At 41.6% G+C, this 23,067-nt stretch overlaps 1 protein-coding gene across 16 annotated transcripts in view; it reads right to left on the bottom strand.

Moving 5' to 3' along the window:
• Positions 1–20,624: 20,624 nt before the first annotated feature.
• LOC133541212 (RNA binding protein fox-1 homolog 2-like) overlaps positions 20,625–23,067 on the bottom strand; it is a 176,455-nt gene continuing 174,012 nt past the window's right edge. For 8 of the 16 annotated variants that reach the window (XM_061884408.1, XM_061884409.1, XM_061884411.1 and 5 more), the window contains one exon: positions 20,625–22,814. The gene's annotated coding sequence lies outside the window, so the exon portion shown is untranslated. The remainder of the gene's footprint in view (positions 22,815–23,067) is intronic. The other 8 variants (XM_061884419.1, XM_061884420.1, XM_061884413.1 and 5 more) reach the window with 8 other exon arrangements.

Genomic DNA, 23,067 nt, shown 5'->3' with positions numbered 1-23,067 from the left:
TCTGTTCATAACTTTTATGGACAGAATTTCTAGGCGCAGTCAAGGCGTTGAGGGGTTCCGGTTTGGTGACCGCAGGATTAGGTCTCTTCTTTTTGCAGATGATGTGGTCCTGATGGCTTCATCTGACCGGGATCTTCAGCTCTCGCTGGATCGGTTCGCAGCCGAGTGTGAAGCGACCGGAATGAGAATCAGCACCTCCAAGTCCGAGTCCATGGTTCTCGCCCGGAAAAGGGTGGAATGCCATCTCCGGGTTGGGGAGGAGACCCTGCCCCAAGTGGAGGAGTTCAAGTACCTAGGAGTCTTGTTCACGAGTGGGGGAAGAGTGGATCGTGAGATCGACAGGCGGATCGGTGCGGCATCTTCAGTAATGCGGATGTTGTACTGATCCGTTGTGGTGAAGAAGGAGCTGAGCCGGAAGGCAAAGCTCTCAATTTACCGGTCTATCTACGTTCCCATCCTCACCTATGGTCATGAGCTTTGGGTCATGACCGAAAGGATATGATCACGGGTACAAGAGGCCGAAATGAGTTTCCTCCGCCGTGTGGCGGGTCTCTCCCTTAGAGATAGGGTGAGAAGTTCTGCCATCCGGGAGGAACTCAAAGTAAAGCCGCTGCTCCTTCACATCGAGAGGAGCCAGATGAGGTGGTTCGGGCATCTGGTCAGGATGCCACCCGAACGCCTCCCTAGGGAGGTGTTTAGGGCACGTCCAACCGGTAGGAGGCCACGGGGAAGACCCAGGACACGTTGGGAAGACTATGTCTCCCGGCTGGCCTGGGAACGCCTCGGGATCCCCCGGGAAGAGCTAGACGAAGTGGCTGGGGAGAGGGAAGTCTGGGTTTCCCTGCTTAGGCTGTTGCCCCCGCGACCCGACCTCGGATAAGCGGAAGATGATGGATGGATGGATGGATGGATGGCATAAGGGTCCCCCCTTACGACATTTTTGCGGAAAAAAGTTTTTCAAAAATATGCATTTTCTGCCATTTTCGGGTTCTGTCGGGACTCCTGATGACGTTTTGAGATATCTCCTACAACTACAGCACCAGTATTGTGCTGCTGAAGCAAATCCGTTTTTTGGAATTCTTGCATAAGGGTCCCCCCTTACGACATTTTAGCGAAATAAAGTTTTTCAAAAATATGCATTTTCTGCCATTTTCGGGTTCTGTCGGGACTCCTGATGACGTTTTGAGACATCTCCTACAACTACAGCACCTGTATTGTGTTTCTGAAGCAAATCCGTTTTTTCAATTTTTTTGCAAATTTTTTCCCCCCCAAAATATGCATTTTCTGCAATATTCGGGTTCTGTCGGGACTCCTGACGACATTTTGAGACATCTCCTACAGCTGCAGCACCTGTATTGTGCTGCTGAAGTAAATATATTTTTTTGAATTTTTGCATAAGGGTCCCTCTTACGACATTTTAGCGAAAAAAAGTTTTTCAAAAATATGCATTTTCTGCCATTTTCGGGTTCTGTCGGGACTCCTGATGACGTTTTGAGACATCTCCTACAACTACAGCACCTGTATTGTGTTTCTGAAGCAAATCCGTTTTTTAAACATTTTTATACCTTTTTTTAGCGAATTTCCCCCCCCAAAATATGCATTTTCTGCCATTTTCGGGTTCTGTCGGGACTCCTGATGACGTTTTGAGACATCTCCTACAACTACAGCTCCAGTATTGTGTTAATGAAGCAAATCCGTTTTTTTTTTATTTTAATACCTTTTTTTAGCGAATTTTTCCCCCAAAAAATACGCATTTTCTGCCATTTTCGGGTTCTGTCGGGACTCCTGACGACATTTTGAGACATATCCTACAGCTACAGCACCAGTATTGTGCTGCTGAAGTAAATCCGTTTTTGGGAATTTTCGCATAAGGGTCCACCATCGCCTTTTGTTTTGGCTACGTTCCACTTCCACCAAAATAAAGGAAAAACTTAACTATCACCAAACTACGTCTCTGCATCCTTGGGATCCACTCTCCAATTTCCTAACAGCATTCAACTGAATATGGGTTGAAAAGGATTTGCAAATCATTGTATTCTGTTTATATTTACATCCAACACAATTTCCCAACTCATATGGAAACGGGGTTTGTACATACGTACAGCATTTATACACATTAATAAGAGTTTTTTTCAAGTTATTTTAGTATGCTTTGAAGTTAGCTGCCTCTGGAAAGTGTCTATTTTTTAAGTTTGGATCTTAAAAAAGAGAAAGACAAGTGTTCTTGTGTTTCGCAAGGATTTTGAATGACAGGCAAAATTACAAAAAAATGCAGTTTCTCTTTACCAGTAAATTAGCAAGAAGATTAATAATAGTTTTGGAAAATAATACAACCGGAAATCATGCGATATGTTACCATATACGCCAAAAGCCAAACTTGGAGCCTTTGTAACTCGTTTTTTAAATGTTTTCATTGTCATTTATAAACCAAATAAAATATATTTGTCTTTATCGCAGAAGGCTACAATATGTATCGCAATATAGATTTTAGCCCATATGTCCCATTCCTAGTAGGGAGGCAAATACCCAACAACCAACATGAAACCAACTTCACCGTAGTCACTCTTCAAAGTAAATGATGTACATTATTACATTACCTTAATAAAATACTGTAGTTGTTGGTGGTATAGTACATTCTACTGTATTGTTTTTCATACTATGTACCGTCTTAAGTTATGTCTTTCTTTTTTGTTGTGGTTTTTGGGTACCTGCACCTATTAAACGGATTTCAAATCATTTCAATAGACGTTGAATTGAGATACAAATGTTTTGAGTGACGAGCTGGGATGTAATTTGAGGTACCGCTGTCTAATGCTGACCTCAAAACCCTCTCTGCACGTTAGCCTTAAGGAAGATGTTTTGTTTGGACATTACTTGCTTCGAATTTATCAGGAGGAGAAATGAAAAAACCCAAGGTTGTTCAAGAAAACCTGCCACCATTGATTATTAAAATAAAGCAATAGCTGCAGCTTTAATATAAACACAGCATTGCCAACTATCCCTCCCAAGAACACCACCCAGACCAGGGATCGGCAACACGCGGCTCGAGAGCTTTTTCAAATAGTAGGAAAATCGAAAAGAATGGAGGAAAAAATATCATTTTTGTATAACGTAGTTCCTGTAGGTCAACCATGAAACAAACCTTCCTCCTTGTTCGAAACCCCATTGTTTGTATTAAACATGCTTCACTGAGGAGAGTATTTGGTGAATGCCGTTTTGTCCTACTAATTTCGGCAGTTCTTGAAATCATGGTAGTTTGTTTACATGTACAACTTTGTCCGACGCTGCCATTAAAAGACGTGGTTTATAAGACTCCTTTTTTGTCTCAATTTGTCCACCAAACATTTTTTGCTGTGCTTGAACACACAAACATGAGCTTTGTTGATGTTATTGACTTGTTAGTGTGCTGATCAAGCATTATTGGTCAGTGCATGACTGCAAGCTAATCGATGCTAACATGCTATTTAGGCTAGCTGTATGTACATATTGCATCATTATGCCTCATTTGTAGCTATATTTGCACTTATTTAATTTTGTTTACTTTGTATTTAATTTACATTTGCATGTCTCATGACACATTATCTGTATGTCATATTGGCTGCATTTCTGATAGTTGTTTGTGTGCCATGTTGTTCCAGACCACAGCAAACGTAACCCAGCTTGCAAACATTGTAATGAATCGAACTTGGACACCAACATATATTATATCTTAGGCCATTTGAAAGCCAGTAATTTCCAGAAGTTATCTCACCCTTTGAGAGGCCTGTTTTACTGATGTTTTACAAAGCTGTAAACATTTGTCGAATAAATATTACATTTCAAGATTTGCGTCAGCCTGTGACAAATAACCCTTTTTATAGTAGGCTATTATATCTAATTTAGACACTTACATCATGTGTTGCCTTAACTATAACACTTACATAAGGCTTTTAATTTTTTCGCGGCTCCAGACAGTTTTTGTTGTTGTATTTTTGGTCCAATATGGCTCTTTCAACATTTTGGGTTGCCAACCCTTACCCAGACTGTAGACCATGGGTGTCAAACTCTGGCCCGCCGTGTATTTTCATTTGGCCCTTGAGGCAATATCAAATTAACATTAGAGCTGGCCCGCCGGTATTATACAGCGGTGGTGTCGCTGTAACACCGCATTCACCGCTAATACTCATACTAATGCAATGCAAGCTTGGTCAACAGCCATACAGGTCACACTGAGGGTGGCCGTATAAAAAACTTTAAGACTGTTACAGATATCTGCCACACTGTGAACCAACACTAAAGGAGAATGACAAGCAAATTTCGGGAGAACATCCGCACTGTAACACAACATAAACACAACAGAACAAATACACAGAACCCCTTGCAGCACTACCTCTTCCTGGACGCTACAATATAAAAATGTATTATTAGCCTGTGGGAAAAGTTTATTTTGATATTTACCTGAGAAGGCTGCAAATAAAAAAGAGGCATTCAATTTCTATTTAAATTTGATTTGATATGCCATTGCTATTTTTAAATTATTAGTATTATTTGAAACTGGATTTTGCATGTCATTATAAAGTTCGCTTGTTCAATATTCAATGCAAAACTTGTTTGGGTCCCTATTAAAAGGTTAATTTGTTCAACCTTGGCCCGCGGCTTTGCTCAGTTTAAAATTTTGGCCCACTCTGTATTTGAGTTCGACACCCCTGCTGTTGACGGATGAAGCAAAGGCAATGCCCATTTGGTACCCACCTTTTTAGGAAGCTTCCTCCGGCAGACAACCATGTTCCCTTCCTCTGTACAGCAGGCAGATTGCCACCACATTCTTGAGCTGCAACAAAAAGGGAGATAAAGTGACTGTTATGGGTAAATAATCTCATTGTTTGTGTTGCGTAAGTAGGATTTCTTGTAAAATAAGTTCATATAAGTAGCAACAACAAAATTCTCCATTATTGTAAAGATAAAACTAAATGGAAGTGTATGGGCTCAGAGTGAAGACACCTTACTAACGGCTGGCTATGACAGGAAGTGGTAAAAAAAAACATTAAAGGGGAACATTATCACAATTTCAAAAGGGTTAAAAACAATAAAAATCAGTTCCCAGTGGCTTGTTGTATTTTTTGAAGTTTTTTTCAAAATTTTACCGGTCTCGGAATATCCCTAAATAAAGCTTTAAAGTGCCTTATTTTCGACTCTCTGCGAAGACACTGGCCATTTCCCTGTGACGTCACACAGTGCTGCCAATGTAAACAAACAATGGGAATACCACAGCAAGATATAGCGACATTAGCTCGGATTCAAACTCGGATTTCAGCGACTTAAGCGATTCAACAGATTACGCATGTATTGAAACAGATGGTTGGAGTATGAAAGTATTGAAGAAGAAACTGAAGCTATTGAGCGAATTCATAGCCATAGCATGGCCGAATAGCTGCGTTAGCATCGCCAGTAAAATGTGCGGACCAAACGACCAGGACTTTCGCATTTTTTGACACTGGAGCAACTTAAATCCGTCGATTGGTAAGTGTTTTTTTCGCATTAAATGTAGGTGGAAGGAAACGTAATATAGTTGCAAATGCATCTGCAGGTTATCCATACACTTCTGTACCATGTCTGCTTTAGCACCGCCGGTCAAATGTGGAGACACTCTGGTACATTCAATGGGGGTCTGGCGGCAGACACTTTCGCATCTTTGGGCCAGTGGTGCAACTTGAATCCCTCCCTGTTAGTGTTGTTACACCCTCCGACAACACACCGTCGAGGCATGATGTCTCCAAGGTTACAAAAAATAGTCAAAAAAACGGAAAATAACAGAGCTGAGACCCGGTGTTTGTAATGTGTTGAAAATGAAAATGATGGGTGTGTTACCTCGGCGACGTCACGTTCTGACGTCATCGCCTCCAGCCCCATAAACAGAAAGGCGTTTAATTCGCCAATATTCACCCATTTAGAGATCGGAAATCGGTTAAAAAAATAGATGGTCTTTTTTCTGCACCATCAAGGTATATATTGACGCTTACATAGGTCTGCTGATAATGTTCCCCTTTCACCCTTGGGATGAATAGTTTTTTTTAAACCGAACATGTCATTTGTGGACTTTTACAAACAAACAAAGAATCAGAATTATGCCAAAAGCGTGTTGGTACCTACAGAAGGTATCTGGTGGAAGTGAAACTTGTGTCAAAGGGACATTTACCAACTACTTTGTTCCAACATTTAGTCATTCAAAGAGGACTAATTACACCCTGATGAGTAAAACAACTTGTTGAAAGCAATACAGATGCAAAAAGAGAAAATAGTGTGTGTATTCGCCGCTGGCTGGCTCTCCGCAGTGGTCACCCGAGTATTTCACGCTCCATCGAGCAATCTAAATAGTCACCAGATTGCTGTTTTCAGAGTTCAACTGCGTTTGGATGGTTTTCATCACCATTATACACCAATACTCCCGATGGAACTCACATATTTTTGTTTAACCAGAATTTTTAAATCTTCGGATTGGACAAGTACTTGCGCCACAAAGCGCTGACAAAATTTCCCAAGTTTACGTTTGACAAAATGTTATAGTTTGTAAAATGTTCATTGGAATCCAAATTATAATATCCGTTAGACATTTACCTGCAAGTCTGTCAAATATATTTCTAACAGATCGATGCGCACTCATTTTTTTTTGCCCCGCCGAGTGCTTGGTCGCTTGTTTTGTGACTCACAAGTCGGTCCCACCAGCCAGGTTTATTCAAATTTTCCGTCGCTTCCAATGCTAATTTCATGAACTTAATGAAACAAAAATACAGAGTTTGCATGTTCTCCCCGTGAATGCGTGGGTTCCCTCCGGGTACTCCGGCTTCCTCCCACTTCCAAAGACATGCACCTGGGGATAGGTTGATTGGCAACACTAAATGGTACCTAGTGTGTGAATGTGAGTGTGAATGTTGTCTGTCTATCTGTGTTGGCACTGCGGTGAGTCGGCGACTTGTCCAGGGTGTACCCCGCCTTCCGCCTGATTGTAGCTGAGATAGGCACCAGCGCCCCCCGCTACCCCAAAGGGAATAAGCGGTAGAAAATGGATGGATGGAAAAATACACCGTAACTTTTCGGTCTCTTTGTTTTGCAAGCTTTCTGATAACCTTTTAAATCTGGGGTAAACAATAACAAAGTTATGACATTTTTTTTTTTGACAAAAAGGTTGCACCTAAAATGTTGACCGCCAAGGACTTTGTATTAAAGGCCTACTGAAAGCCACTACTAGCCACCATGCAGTCTGATAGTTTATATATCAATGATGAAATATTAACATTGCAACACATGCCAATACGGCCGCTTTAGTTTACTAAATTACAATTTTTAAATTTCCCGGGAAGTGTCCTGTTGCAAACGTCACGGAATGATGACGCTTATGTTGACGCGTGCTTGTGACGTTATTGGTTGGAGCGGACATTTTATCCCAGCACCACTCACGGCTAAAAGTCGTCTGCTTTAATCGCATAATTACACAGTATTTTGGACATCTGTGTCGCTGAATCTTTTGCAATTTGTTCAATTAATAATGGAGACGTCAAAGAAGAATGCTGTTGGTGGAAAGCGGTGGATTGCATCTGCCTTTAGCAACCAAAACACAGCCGGTGTTTCTTTGTTTCTTGTGAAGCTTTAATATGGAACAGAACGGTCAAGCGAACATGTTTCTCTGTCACATGTCAACCGGCAGGTTTCGGTGAGAAGTCGGCTCTTACCGGAGACATGAGCGGAGCTTGCGTCCTCCTGCAGCTGTCAAAGAGGCAGCTGCGACTTTCTTGGCTCCTCTATGGCTTCCATCAGAGACACTGGCGGTCACCACACCCCTCCGACTTTCAGGTATGACTTTATAATCTCACTAAAAAACAATAAGCAGATAAGGGATTTTCCAGAATTATCCTAGTAAATGTGTCTAATAACACCTGAATTGCTCCCACTGCCGTCGCCTTTTTTTTCTTTTCTTTTTCCAGTGCTTCACTCTAACTTTCCTCATCCACGAATCTTTCATCCTCGCTCAAATTAATGGGGAAATCGTCGCTTTCTCGGTCCGAATCGCTTTCGCTGCTGGTGGCTATGATTATAAACAATGTGAGGAGCCCTACAACCCGTGACGTCATCTAACTTTCCTCATCCACGAATCTTTCATCCTCGCTCAAATTAATGGGGAAATCGTCGCTTTCTCGGTCCGAATCGCTTTCGCTGCTGGTGGCTATGATTATAAACAATGTGAGGAGCCCTACAACCCGTGACGTCACGCGCACATCGTCTGCTACTTCCGGTACAGGCAAGGCTTTTTTATTAGCGACCAAAAGTTGCGAACTTTATCGTCGATGTTCTCTACTAAATCCTTCCAGCAAAAATATGGCAATATCACGAAATGATCAAGTATGACACAAAGAATGGACCTGCTATCCCCGTTTAAATAAGACAATCTCATTTAAGTAGGCCTTTAAAGAAGTTGGCCATCAATTATTGCATTATCACTGGTTTTATAGGACCATAAATGTCTTAATATTTATCAAATGATTAATATATCACAAGTCATGAATCATATTTACAAGACATATCTAATAGTATTTTTGATGCACATACCTGGCCTGCAAACATTCGGTGTTCAAAAACAATTAAAAAAAAAAAATACAGAAATGAGGGGTATTTTATTTGAACTAAGCAAAATTATCTGCCAATAGAACAAGAAAATTCGGCTTGTCAAGACTTTCCAAAACAAGTAAAATTAGCTAACCTCAGTGAACCCGAAATACCTTAAAATAAGTATATTCTCACTAATAACAAGTGTACTTTTCTTGTTAGAAAAAAAAGAGACCTTTTTGCTCAATATGTTGAAAAATATTCTTAAATGAAGTAAATGCTAGTGCCATTATCTTGACATCATGTAATGCGCACGGCATCATGATTTTTTTTGTCAGGCTTGAAATAAGAAATTATTACTTAAAAAAGTAATTTTATTCTTGTGAGTGTTGATGACACAGCTTTGCAACAGTTGATCAATCAATCAATCAATGTTTACTTATATAGCCCTAAATCACTAGTGTTTCAAAGGGTTGCACAAACCACAACACACAGAGGGCAGTAGGTCAGCAAGAGTTGTCATTGTGGCCGTATTAATGTTGTGGCTGCTATAGCAGTTATTATTATTATTGGTTTGACGAACATGCATCTGAACCTCGAATTTTATAAGGTATTGATCGGACAATACTTTAGTATACGGGAGTATTGTAACTTTGGAAACGGTGATACCCCTGACAAGCACTAGGTCTATCGTATTACCGTTGCGATGCGTGGGTTCATTTATTATTTGTGTGAGACCAAAGCTATCAATTAGAGTCTGTAGCGCCACGCACGGTGGGTCCGATGGGGTATTCATATGGATATTAAAGTACCCCATTATGATTATATTATCGGCGTGTGTCACTAGATCAGCAACGAACTCTGAGAATTCATTGATAAAGTCCGAATAGGGCCCTGAGGGGCGGTAGATAACAGCCAGGTGTAGAGGCAGCGGTGTGACAGACCTCATAGTAAGCACCTCAAACGATTTATATTTATTATTTATGTAAGGACTAAGGTTAAAGTTTTCGTTGTGTATTAGTGCGACCCCCCCACCCCTTTTAAGGGGACGGGCAATATGCGCATGTGTAAAGTTAGGAGGACATGCCTCGTTTAGCGCAAAAAAGTTGTTTGGTTTAAGCCAGGTTTCGCTGAGACCGATGACGTTAAGATTGTTGTCTCTGATGATATCATTAACTAACAACGTTTTGGGAGACAATGATCTTATGTTTAAAAAAACTATATTATAGGTAGTGGGCTGTTTTAGGGAATTTTTGATCAAATTATCCGTAGTAGCAATATTAATAATGTTGTGTTTATTATGCCCAGTGCATTTAGTATAATTACGACCATATCTAGGAATTGATACGACGGGAATTTTCCGATTGTTTGTTGAATTGTTTCAAGCATGTTTTACTCAATATAGGGAACATGTTTTACTCAATATAGGTCATCAAATATCAGCAACAAGCTGTAATATCTTACTAAGATCATTTTGGACCAAAACACTTAAAACAAGTAAAACACTCTAACATCAGATCTGTTCAGTGAGAAGAATTATCTTATTATACAGAAAATAAGTAAATATCACCCTTATTTGAGATATCCAATCTTACTTAAATTTCAGTTTTTGCAGTGTACATGAAACAAAACACATTTAGAAATTGTGTATGTGAAACTTTGATCTCCAATCAGTTGATGAAAAAAAAAAAGTCGATCCTCCTGAGTTGGAGAAGTACTTCATCAAGGAGGGTGTGTCTTTGACTTGAAAGAGGTCTTTGTAACGGACATGTCAGAATCAAATAAAAGTCAGCATTTCAAGAGCAATCCAGTCAGAACTCAGTTGGGATCCAAATCCAGCAGAAGCTGAAGTTCAACATCCTCACTTTTTCAACAATGATCGCTTTTTCATCCATCAGGTAAGACAACTTTTCACATTACTCTTGATTCAATCACGCCCAAGTGTAAGTATTTTAAATGCAAATAAAACTTAATTCGCAGGCTATTTCTACTTCACTTGATGAAGCGATGAAGTTAAACTTTGAAACTTTAAACAACTTGCTTGATTGATGCCTTCAGAATCAGGTGTGCACTAATTACAAAATACAGAGTAAGTCTGGAACCTTCCCAATTGCACTTTAAGATAAGTTGTTCTACGTGGCGACCATAACAAACATTATTCCACACCGTCGACTTTTGTGCAACAATTGTATTGTTGTCGCTAAGTTTACGAACCTTAAAACGAGCATTTTAAACTAACGCGTCATGCTAGCAAAGCTAGCGTGCTAACTGCTTTAACTTCAGTCGGTAACGAACTTAACGGGGGTTAGGAAACGGCTTTTTGTTCTAATTGAGCCAGTTTTATAATATAAAGCACTATCAACATTAATTCAGTGGTAAACAATTGTATTGTTGTCGCTAAGTTTACGAACCTTAAAACGAGCATTTTAAACTCACGCATCGTGCTAGCAAAGCTAGCGTGCTAACTTCTTTAACTTCAGTCGGTAACGAACTTAACGGAGGTTAGGAAACGGCTTTTTGTTCTAATTGAGCCAGTTTTATAATATAAAGCACTATCAACATTAATTCAGTGGTAAACAATTGTATTGTTGTCGCTAAGTTTACGAACCTTAAAACGAGCATTTTAAACTCACGCATCGTGCTAGCAAAGCTAGCGTGCTAACTGCTTTAACTTCAGTCGGTAACGAACTTAACGGAGGTTAGGAAACGGCTTTTTGTTCTAATTGAGCCAGTTTTATAATATAAAGCACTATCAACATTAATTCAGTGATAAACAATTGTATTGTTGTCGCTAAGTTTACGAACCTTAAAACGAACATTTTAAACTCACGCATCGTGCTAGCAAAGCTAGCGTCCTAACTTCTTTAACTTCAGTCGGTAACCAACTTAACGGAGGTTAGGAAACGGCTTTTTGTTTTAATTGAGCCAGTTTTATAATATAAAGCACTATCAACATTAATTCAGTGGTAAACAATTGTATTGTTGTCGCTAAGTTTACGAACCTTAAAACGAGCATTTTAAACTCACGCATCGTGCTAGCAAACCTAGCGTGCTAACTGCTTTAACTTCAGTCGGTAACGAACTTAACGGAGGTTAGGAAACGGCTTATTGTTCTAATTGAGCCAGTTTTATAATATAAAGCTCTATCAACATGAATTCAGTGGTAAAATAAGTACCTAACCTGTTGTGGTTGACAGGCGGGGGGAGAGCTCCATCTTGTGTGCATTGTGGTGGTGATGGCTAGATCGATCCCAGTGTCTATAGTGGTGATATCAGGGCTACGATCAATATCGCATTTAAATGAGCGTAAAAGGATCGATATTTTTTGTGCTTTTCAATTGTCTAATTTTACACATACATTACATATATGTAACGGTGTAGAAAACAGAATATCCTTCTGCTTGATTAAATGATGAAGTGTTGCAACAGCGCCTGTTGCTGGCGACAAGTGGTATCTACTTGATCACAACTGTGACGCCTCCAAACTGGTGAGACACTTCATTGTATTGGCCGGGATTAATTACTAATTAGTGAATATTGACTGTTTATATTTGGAGTAGTACTTTGTAACGGACACATAAAAAGGTTCGCTAATTGATATTGACCCAAACTGTATCCTAGAGTGACATTTTAAAGACAATAACACACTTTTACTGTGTAAACTAATTGGTGATTGTTGTGTTAGAGCAGGGGTCCGGAACCTTTTTGGCTGAGAGAGCCATGAAAGCCAAATGTTTCAAAATGTATTTCTGTAAGAGCCATATAATATTTTTCTTAACATTGAACACAACTAAATGCGTGCATTTTTAAGCAAGACCAACATTTCTAGAGTATAATAGGTCTCTTATTCTTCGTAATAACATTGTTATACTGAAGCTAACTGAGGGGGCGTGGCCTGCGGGCCTGCAGCGAACTGGGGTGTGCCAGGACCAGCCTCGAAATCAGCGAGAGTTGCGTAGATTGTCCACCCGAGCCTTGTTATTTAATTATATAAGCAGCAGCCAGGAGGAGAGACGGGGTTGGGGCTGGAGCCAGAGGGCGAGCGAGATCAAAAGAGAAAAATGCAATTGCTGGAAAGCAACTGAGAGACTTATTGAAAAATAAAACAATATTTTAACCCTGAAACAGGCTCTCATGTCGGTGTTTGGTGGTCTAAAGCAGTGGTCCCCAACCTTTTTGTATCCACGGACCGGTCAACGCTTAATAATTTGTCCCGCAGCCCGGGGGGGGGGGCGTTCCTTTTTTTTCTTTTTTTCCTTTGTCATGAAAAAGGGAGGTTTTTGTGGTTGGTGCACTAATTGTAGGCGTATATTGTGTTTTTTATGTTGATTTAATAGAAATAAAAAAAATAAACTTTTTTTTTTTTTTTTTTTTATAAAAATTAATAAAAAATTATTCTGCGGACCACTGGTCTAAAGAACCCCCAAAAATAACCAATAATAAATAAATAACCTATTACCATTAACGCAACTTCTTGAACAGGTGCCGTAGAAAATGGATGGATGGATTAAAACTGCATGAGAATGTTTAATATTTTTAACGTTATTTTTAACACCGTAATTATTCATTACTTACTTATCGTGTTAAGCAATGTCAGCTCAGATTTATCCGAGAACCAGATGCAGTCATCAAAAGAGCCACATCTGGCTCTAGAGCCATAGGTTCCCTACACCTGTGTTAGAGCATGGGTGTCAAACTCTGGCCCGCGTCGTGTAATTTGATCTGGCCCTTGAGTCGATATCAAATGAACATTATCGCTGGCCCGCCGGTGTTATACACACCACATTCACCGCTAATACTCATACTTGCCAACACTCCCGATTTTCCCGGGAGACTCACGAAGTTCAGTGCCCCTCTCGAGTATCTACCGAGGAAACCATTTTCCCGAATTTCACCCGATTTCCACCCGGACAACAATATTGGGGGCGTGCCTTTAGGGCCCTGCCTTAAAGCGTTCTCTACAACCTGTCGCCACGTCTGCTTTTACTCCATACAAACGGCCTAATCACATAATATATGCGGCTTTTAAACACACACATGAGTGAATGAAAGGCATACTTGGTCAACAACCATACAGGTCACACTAAGGGTGGCCGTATAAACAACTTTAACACTGTTAAAAAATATATGCGCCACACTGTGGACCCACAACACACAAGAATGACAAACATATTTTGGGAGAACATCCGCACCGTAACACAACATAAACAAAATACCCAGAAACCCTTGCAGCATTAACGCTACAATATACACCCTCCGCTACCACCACGATTAAGATTTTGCACTGTGAAGTTATAGAAGTGTTGCTTTTTCCATATTTAGTGTTAAAGCAAATCAGCTAAGCAAACTGGGCAATAATTAACGTTTTATTTGTGCAATTTCTTGAATGCTTGATTCATTCATTATTGTTATTTTATTTTCAAATGTATTTTTAGCCTGTGGAAAAAAGTTAATTTTGATATTTACCTGAGAAGGCTGCAAATGGAAAAGAGGCATTCAATTTTTGTTTAAATTTTATTTGATACGACATTGAATTTTTTTAAAATTATTATTATTATTATTTGAACCTCGAGTTTGCATGTCACTATAAAGTTATATAAGGCTTGCTTGTTCAATATTCATTGCAAAACTTGTTTGGGTCCCTATTAAAAGGTTAATTTGTCCAACTTTGGCCCGCGGCTTTGTTCAGTTTTAAATGTTGGCCCACTCTGTGTTTGAGTTTGACATCCCTGTGTTAGAGAATCCCGTGACCCAAGTGGACTCACAGTCTCACAATTTGCACTGTTTTGCAGGTAATATTATATTTCATGCCACTGTGTTTGTTTGGACATATTTGTCCTCACCTATTGTTATGATGCTAATGCTAGCTCGGCTAGGCCGCAGCCTGCTTTATCAAACGCATGGTTTGAAGCAGCCGTTTTGGATGCGAGGTGTGTTTAGGGACATCCTGTAAAACAGGGGTGTCAAACTCAAATACAGAGTGGGCCAAAATTTAAAACGGAACAAAGCCGCGGGCCAAGGGTTGAACAAATGAACCTTTTAATAAGGACCCAAACAAGTTTTGCATTGAATAATGAACAAGCAAGCCTTATATAACTTTATAGTGACATGCAAAATCGAGTTTCAAATAATAATAATAATCAAAAAATATCAATGGCATATCAAAATTTCAATATAAATTGAATGCCTCATGTCGGCGGCGGGGTTGAGGTGGACGGGGTTTGGTGATAGCGGGGGGTGTATATTGTAGCGTCCCGGAAGAGTTAGTGCCGCAAGGGGTTCTGGGTATTTGTTTTGTTGTGTTACGTTGTGGATGTTCTCCCTAAATGTGGTTGTCATTCTTGTTAGGGGTGGGTTCTCAGTGCGGCGCATATTTGTAACAGTGTTAAAGTTGTTTATACGGCCACCCTCAGTGTGACCTGTATGGCGGTTGACCAAGTATGCGTGGCATTCACTTGTTTGTGTGTAAAGTCCGCATATAGTATGTGACTGGGCCGACACAATGTTTGTATGGAGAAAAAGCGAACGGGACAACAGTTTGTAGGGGACGTTGAATGCAGCGCCTTTAAGGCACGTCCCCAATGAGGTTGTTTGGGTGGAAATCGAGAGAAATTTGGTAGAATGGTTGCCCCGGGGGATTTTTGGCAAGGGCACTGAAATTCGTGAGTCTCTCGGGAAAATCGGGAGGGTTGGTAAGTATGAGTATTAGCGGTGAATGCGGCTGTGTAATACTGGCGGACCAGCTCTAATGTTAATTGGATATTGCCTCAAGGGCCAAATTGAATTACACGGTGGGCCAGAGTTTGACACCCATGCTGTAAAATGTAATTTCTGTAAATGTATTGTGTATTTTTGCATATAAAAACAAGGATTATTGTTAGAGTACACCATTGTCAGTACATGTGAAACCAATGGAGAAATGAATATGAAAATGAGTATGAAGATTTGGTTGAAACACTGTACGATCCCACCCAAATGTAACATGTTGTTTGTACAATGAAACTGTGTTTTATTATGTCAAACATCAGAACTGTGACGCCTCCAAACTGAGAATCCCGTGACCCAAGTGGACTCACAGTCGCACAATTTGCACTGTTTTGCAGGACACTGTAATAAAAGAAATTCATAATCCACCTGGTGCCAGTGATATGTTGAAGCCACAGCAGTGTGGAGCTGCATTTTGTCACATATATGTGCGTTTTTGTTCATTATTTGCATAATAGTGATTTAGTACATTGCACTGGTATTGGCTTTATTTTACGATGTAAGTGTATGGAATAAAAAGTTCTAGAAGTTGTACTGTATTGTTGTATTTTTCTATTGTTAAAAGTACACAAATACGTTTGTTGATTCAAACAAGTGTTCTATTGTATTTTTTTAGGGACGGCGTGGCGCAGTGGCCGTGCGCAACCCGAGCGTCTCTGGTTCAATTCCCACCTAGTACCAACCTTGTCACGTCCGTTGTGTCCTGAGCAAGACACTTCACCCTTGCTCCTGATGGGTGCCGGTTGGCGCCTTGCATGGCAGCTCCCTCCATCAGTGTGTGAGAATGGGTAAATGTGGAAGTAGTGTCAAAGCGCTTTGAGTACCTTGAAGGTAGAAAAGCGCTATACAAGTACAACCCATTTATCATTTAACATATTGAAATAGTGAACATGTTCGAGTACAAAGGAAGAATTGGTGGTGAACATTATTGCTTGGTATCGGTCCTGCCATCATTTTCATCACAGGGTTAGGTCCTAACCCGATCAATTTGCCTGGGATTTGAACCCAGTGCCCTTTGATTGGGAGTTAGGAGCTTTAACCATTCAGCTATCCCAGGTCTTCTTTAGACAAGATTTTGGGCCCCAATGACATATTTAATCGAACCTGTCTCAGTGAGCTATAATATAAAACATTTACACTTGCTGCCGGAGTTTTCATAGTTACCTGTGAACCTGGCAGGGATTTGATCCTTGCACTCTTGGATTGGGAGTTAGCTGCTTTAACCATTCAGCTATCCTTGGATGTCTTACGGACAGATTTCGGGCCTCAATTACATATTTATTTGCGAATCTGTCTAAGTAAACAATGAGATAAAATATTTACTCTTGCCACTGGAGCTTTCATAGTTACCAATGGACCTGGGTGGGATTTGAACCCAGACCCCTTTGATTTGTAGATAGCTGCTTGAACTACTCAGCTACCCTTGTACTGCATACGGACACATTTCGGGCCCCAATGACATATTTAATTGCGAACCTGTCTTGGTAATCTGTGATATAAAATACTACCTCATCCGGCTGGAGCTTTCCTAGTTATGGATGGTCATGACTGGGATTTGAACCCTGTACCCTTTGATTGGGAGGTAGCTGCTTTAACCACTCGGCTTGAGAACGCTTACACTAAACCACAACGATAGTGAAACAAAACACTTACTCTTTACCAGAGGTGGGTAGTAACGCGTTACATTTACTTGAGTAACTTTTGGGATGAATTGTACTTCTACGAGTAGTTTTTATGCAACATACTTTTACTTTTACTTGAGTATATTTATAGAGAAGAAACGCTACTTTTACTCCGTTCCATTTATCTACATTCAGCTCGCTACTTTTTTTAATCGATGTATTAATGTTTGTTGTGGTTTATGACAGAGCTTCAAAGTAGAATCTACACATGCCTGCTTTTCACCAATCACATGCAGTCACTGGTGACGTTGGACCAATCAAACAGAGCCAGGCGGTCACATGACCCGACTTAAATACGTTGAAAAACGTATTGGGGTGTTACCATTTAGTGGTCAATTGTACAGAATATGTACTGTACTGTGTGATCTAATAATACAAGTTTTAATCAATCAATCAATCAATCAATAAATGCCTACTGAGGCTATGGTGCTGTTAAGTTATTGTGGCTCAATGTGCCATTGTTTTATTTTAATGTACTATTATTTAATATATATTATTGTTTTAGTTGCTTAAGAGATATTCCTGGCTCTGAGTTTGCTCATTGCTATTTTTATGTTTTTGTGCATTATTTGTTGCCGTAATCATGAGTTACTCAGTACTTGAGTAGTTTTTTTCACAACATACTTTTTACTTTTACTCAAGTAAATATTTGGGTGACTACTCCTTACTTTTACTTGAGTAATAAATCTCTAAAGTAACAGTACTCTTACTTGAGTACAATATCTGGCTACTCTACCCACCTCTGGTGGTGTGTGACGTCAGAAGAAGACATTTAGCAGGTGTGTGGTGTGTGACGTCAGAAGAAGACATTTAGCAGGTGTGTGGTGTGTGACGTCAGAAGACATTTAGCAGGTGTGTGGTGTGTGACGTCAGAAGAAGACATTTAGCAGGTGTGTGACGTCAGAAGAAGACATTTAGCAGGTGTGTGGTGTGTGACGTCAGACGAAGACATTTTGCAGGTGTGTGACGTCAGAAGAAGACATTTAGCAGGTGTGTGGTGTGTGACGTCAGAAGAAGACATTTAGCAGGTGTGTGACGTCAGAAGAAGACATTTAGCAGGTGTGTGGTGTGTGACGTCAGACGAAGACATTTTGCAGGTGTGTGACGTCAGAAGAAGACATTTAGCAGGTGTGTGGTGTGTGACGTCAGAAGAAGACATTTAGCAGGTGTGTGACGTCAGAAGAAGACATTTAGCAGGTGTGTGACGTCAGAAGAAGACATTTAGCAGGTGTGTGACGTCAGAAGAAGACATTTAGCAGGTGTGTGGTGTGTGACGTCAGACGAAGACATTTTGCAGGTGTGTGACGTCAGAAGAAGACATTTAACAGGTGTGTGGTGTGTGACGTCAGAAGAAGACATTTAGCAGGTGTGTGGTGTGTGACGTCAGAAGACATTTAGCAGGTGTGTGGTGTGTGACGTCAGAAGAAGACATTTAGCAGGTGTGTGACGTCAGAAGAAGACATTTAGCAGGTGTGTGACGTCAGACGAAGACATTTTGCAGGTGTGTGACGTCAGAAGAAGACATTTAACAGGTGTGTGGTGTGTGACGTCAGAAGAAGACATTTAGCAGGTGTGTGGTGTGTGACGTCAGAAGACATTTAGCAGGTGTGTGGTGTGTGACGTCAGAAGAAGACATTTAGCAGGTGTGTGACGTCAGAAGAAGACATTTAGCAGGTGTGTGACGTCAGACGAAGACATTTTGCAGGTGTGTGACGTCAGAAGAAGACATTTAGCAGGTGTGTGGTGTGTGACGTCAGAAGAAGACATTTAGCAGGTGTGTGACGTCAGAAGAAGACATTTAGCAGGTGTGTGACGTCAGAAGAAGACATTTAGCAGGTGTGTGACGTCAGAAGAAGACATTTAGCAGGTGTGTGGTGTGTGACGTCAGACGAAGACATTTTGCAGGTGTGTGACGTCAGAAGAAGACATTTAACAGGTGTGTGGTGTGTGACGTCAGAAGAAGACATTTAGCAGGTGTGTGGTGTGTGACGTCAGAAGACATTTAGCAGGTGTGTGGTGTGTGACGTCAGAAGAAGACATTTAGCAGGTGTGTGACGTCAGAAGAAGACATTTAGCAGGTGTGTGACGTCAGAAGAAGACATTTAGCAGGTGTGTGACGTCAGAAGAAGACATTTAGCAGGTGTGTGACGTCAGAAGAAGACATTTAACAGGTGTGTGGTGTGTGACGTCAGAAGAAGACATTTAACAGGTGTATGGTGTGTGACGTCAGAAGAAGACATTTAGCAGGTGTGTGGTGTGTGACGTCAGAAGACATTTAGCAGGTGTGTGACGTCAGAAGAAGACATTTAGCAGGTGTGTGGTGTGTGACGTCAGAAGACATTTAGCAGGTGTGTGACGTCAGAAGAAGACATTTAGCAGGTGTGTGGTGTGTGACGTCAGAAGAAGACATTTAGCAGGTGTGTGGTGTGTGACGTCAGAAGAAGACATTTAGCAGGTGTGTGGTGTGTGACGTCAGAAGAAGACATTTAGCAGGTGTGTGGTGTGTGACGTCAGAAGAAGACATTTAGCAGGTGTGTGCTGTGTGACGTCAGAAGAAGACATTTAGCAGGTGTGTGGTGAGTGACGTCAGAAGAAGACATTTAGCAGGTGTGTGGTGAGTGACGTCAGAAGAAGACATTTAGCAGGTGTGTGGCGTGTTGACGGGGAGCATTAAGGAGCAGATTCACCACGAAAATTTCTGGAAGCAGTACCAACCACGCCGCGAAGCCCAGACCTGCTGCATACGTTATTAGCGGCGACCGCAGCAAACGTGACGCCGCAGGACTGATGAGAAAAGCCTTTGAAGGGAAAAAAAAATACCTTGTGGCAGAAGAAAACACACACACATATATATATATACATACACATATATATACAAATATATATATATATATATACATACATACATACATATGTATATACCAGATATATGTATGTATGTATATATATATATATTCACAGGCACTTCGAAGAGGTGGCGACTTGTCCAGGATGTACCGCGCCTTCCGCCCCAATCCAGCTGAGATAGGCTCCAGCAGCCCCCCTCCCCCCAACCCCAAAAGGGACAAGCGGTAGAAAATGTATGGAGTGGATGCATAAGACACAATATGTGTGTGTGTTTACATATACAGTATTATTATAATGGATATATAGTTAATAAATACAATTGGATATTAAAAGTATGTCAAAGTTTGACTTCTATTCATTGTTTATTTCCGTGACAAACTCTTTTGTAATCAATCAGAAATACCAAGCAGCTAAAAGTCAAACATGGATAAATGTGGAGAGAGTTTTCCAGTTTTCCCATCATGCCTTGCAATGCATTTAAAAGGGTGGGATTTTGTATATTTTATGCTAATGTGAGGTTTTTGTTTTGTGGACTTTTTTGTGCTATGCTTATTTCCCGCACCATGACTAGGGAAGGTTATTTGGATCGGGCCGCATAAGTAAATGCTGTGCTCCTGACAACAAGAAAGTACACATCATGCTGGAGACTCTCACCTTGTCCACAAGATGGTGACCTGGCCCCCCCCGACACACCCCTGGATGTTTATATTTCCATGTGCTATGAACACCACCACGGCTGTGCTGCCAACAAAGTTGTGTAAAAACCAAAGAGTTTATTATATACATTCAATAATAATGGCCAATAAACAGATACAAGGATGGCAAAAGAAAGCGTGTACATGGTGAAAATAAAGGCCACCTTCAACAGCGTGATACAGAAAAGAGGCCACATGCAATTTACTTCGTCCCAGTTCAGCGTGACGCGGGTGCGGTGCGGGGGTCGCACTTCACCTCCCTTCTTTAAATAACAACTGTCCACCTGTCTGATGGCACTTCTGATCTCCATGACGACCACAGCGGCACATCAAATGTCACTTCTCCCTCCCCCCCCGCCCCCGCGTGGCCCTCCAGCACAAGGACTTGAAGTCATGCAGGAAAAGGAAAAAGTTGCAACATCCGCCCGCTCAGGAAAAGCATGCATAGCAACACTTGTGCTAACACTTGTAAGAAGAAGAAGAAGAAGAAGAAGAAGAAGAGCTACTGCACGCCATGGTACAAGACCGCCCTGGTCCCGCCACAAGATTCCCACAATGCACCTGTCGCCATTCCCCCGCTTCTCAACAAAAATATGGACCAAAGTCAGGTGACTTCTTGGTTGGCAGGTTTCCTTTTGAAATGACTCAAACACACGCAATATATACTTTTAAAAAACAAACGCAAAAAAGACAAATACATCGAGTCTAAAAAATGTGCTTTTTCAGAAAATAAAAAAAAAACAACAACAAAAAAATCTTTGGAACCAAACAGCAAGAACAAAGATTATACGAAGGTGTGAAGACAACTATAACTACTGTGGAGATGAGCAGCAGGGGCTGAGTGCACTAGCTGCATGTCAGCAGGGGCTGAGGGCACTAGCTGCATGTCAGCAGGGGCTGAGTGCACTAGCTGCATGTCAGCAGGGGCTGAGGGCACTAGCTGCATGTCAGCAGTGGTTGAGGGCACTACCTGCATGTGTGTAAGTGCATTACCTGCATGTCAGCAGTGTGTGAGTGCACTACCTGGATGTGTATGAGTGCACTACCTGCATGTCAGCAGTGAGTGAGTGCACTACCCAGATGTCAGCAGTGTGTGAGTGCACTACCCAGTGTCAGCAGTGTGTGAGTGCACTACCTGCATGTCAGCAGTGTGTGAGTGCACTACCTGCATTTCAGCAGTGAGTGAGTGCACTACCTGCATATCAGCAGTGTGTGAGTGCACTACCTGCATTTCAGCAGTGAGTGAGTGCACTACCTGCATGTCAGCAGTGTGTGAGTACACTACCTACATGTGTGTGAGTGCACTACCCGGATGTCAGCAATGTGTGAGTGCACTACCTGCATGTGTGTGAGTGCACTACCCGCATGTCAGCAATGTGTGAGTGCACTACCTACATGTGTGTGAGTGCACTGCCTGCATGTCAGCAATGTGTGAGTGCACTACCTACATGTGTGTGAGTGCACTACACGGAATTCAGCAATGTGTGAGTGCACTACCTACATGTGTGTGAGTGCACTACCTGCATGTGTGTGAGTGCACTACCTGCATGTGAGCAGTGTTGAGTGCACTACCTGCATGTCAGCAGTGTGTGAGTGCACTACCTGCATGTGTGTGAGTGCACTACCTGCATGTGAGCAGTGTTGAGTGCACTACCTGCATGTCAGCAGTGTGTGAGTGCACTACCTGCATGTGTGTGAGAGCACTACCCGCATGTCAGCAATGTGTGAGTGCACTACCTACATGTGTGTGAGTGCACTGCCTGCATGTCAGCAATGTGTGAGTGCACTACATGGAATTCAGCAATGTGTGAGTGCACTACCTAGATGTGTGTGAGTGCACTACACGGAATTCAGCAATGTGTGAGTGAGTGCACTACCTACATGTGTGTGAGTGCACTACCTACATGTGTGGGAGTGCACTACCTGCATGTGTGTGAGTGCACTACCTGCATGTCAGCAGTGTGTGAGTGCACTACCTGCATGTGTGTGAGTGCACTACCCGCATGTGTGTGAGTGCACTACCCGCATGTGTGTGAGTGCACTACCTGGATGTGTATGAGTGCACTACCTGCATGTCAGCAGTGAGTGAGTGCACTACCCAGATGTCAGCAGTGTGTGAGTGCACTACCCAGATGTCAGCAGTGTGTGAGTGCACTACCTGCATGTCAGCAGTGTGTGAGTGCACTACCTGCATTTCAGCAGTGAGTGAGTGCACTACCTGCATGTCAGCAGTGTGTGAGTACACTACCTACATGTGTGTGAGTGCACTACCCGGATGTCAGCAATGTGTGAGTGCACTACCTGCATGTGTGTGAGTGCACTACCCGCATGTCAGCAATGTGTGAGTGCACTACCTACATGTGTGTGAGTGCACTGCCTGCATGTCAGCAATGTGTGAGTGCACTACCTACATGTGTGTGAGTGCACTACACGGAATTCAGCAATGTGTGAGTGCACTACCTACATGTGTGTGAGTGCACTACCTGCATGTGTGTGAGTGC

This window comes from Nerophis ophidion, linkage group LG23 (assembly GCF_033978795.1).
Source record: "Nerophis ophidion isolate RoL-2023_Sa linkage group LG23, RoL_Noph_v1.0, whole genome shotgun sequence".
Lineage (NCBI taxonomy): Eukaryota > Metazoa > Chordata > Actinopteri > Syngnathiformes > Syngnathidae > Nerophis > Nerophis ophidion.
This window is presented reverse-complemented; position numbering and strand designations above follow the sequence as displayed.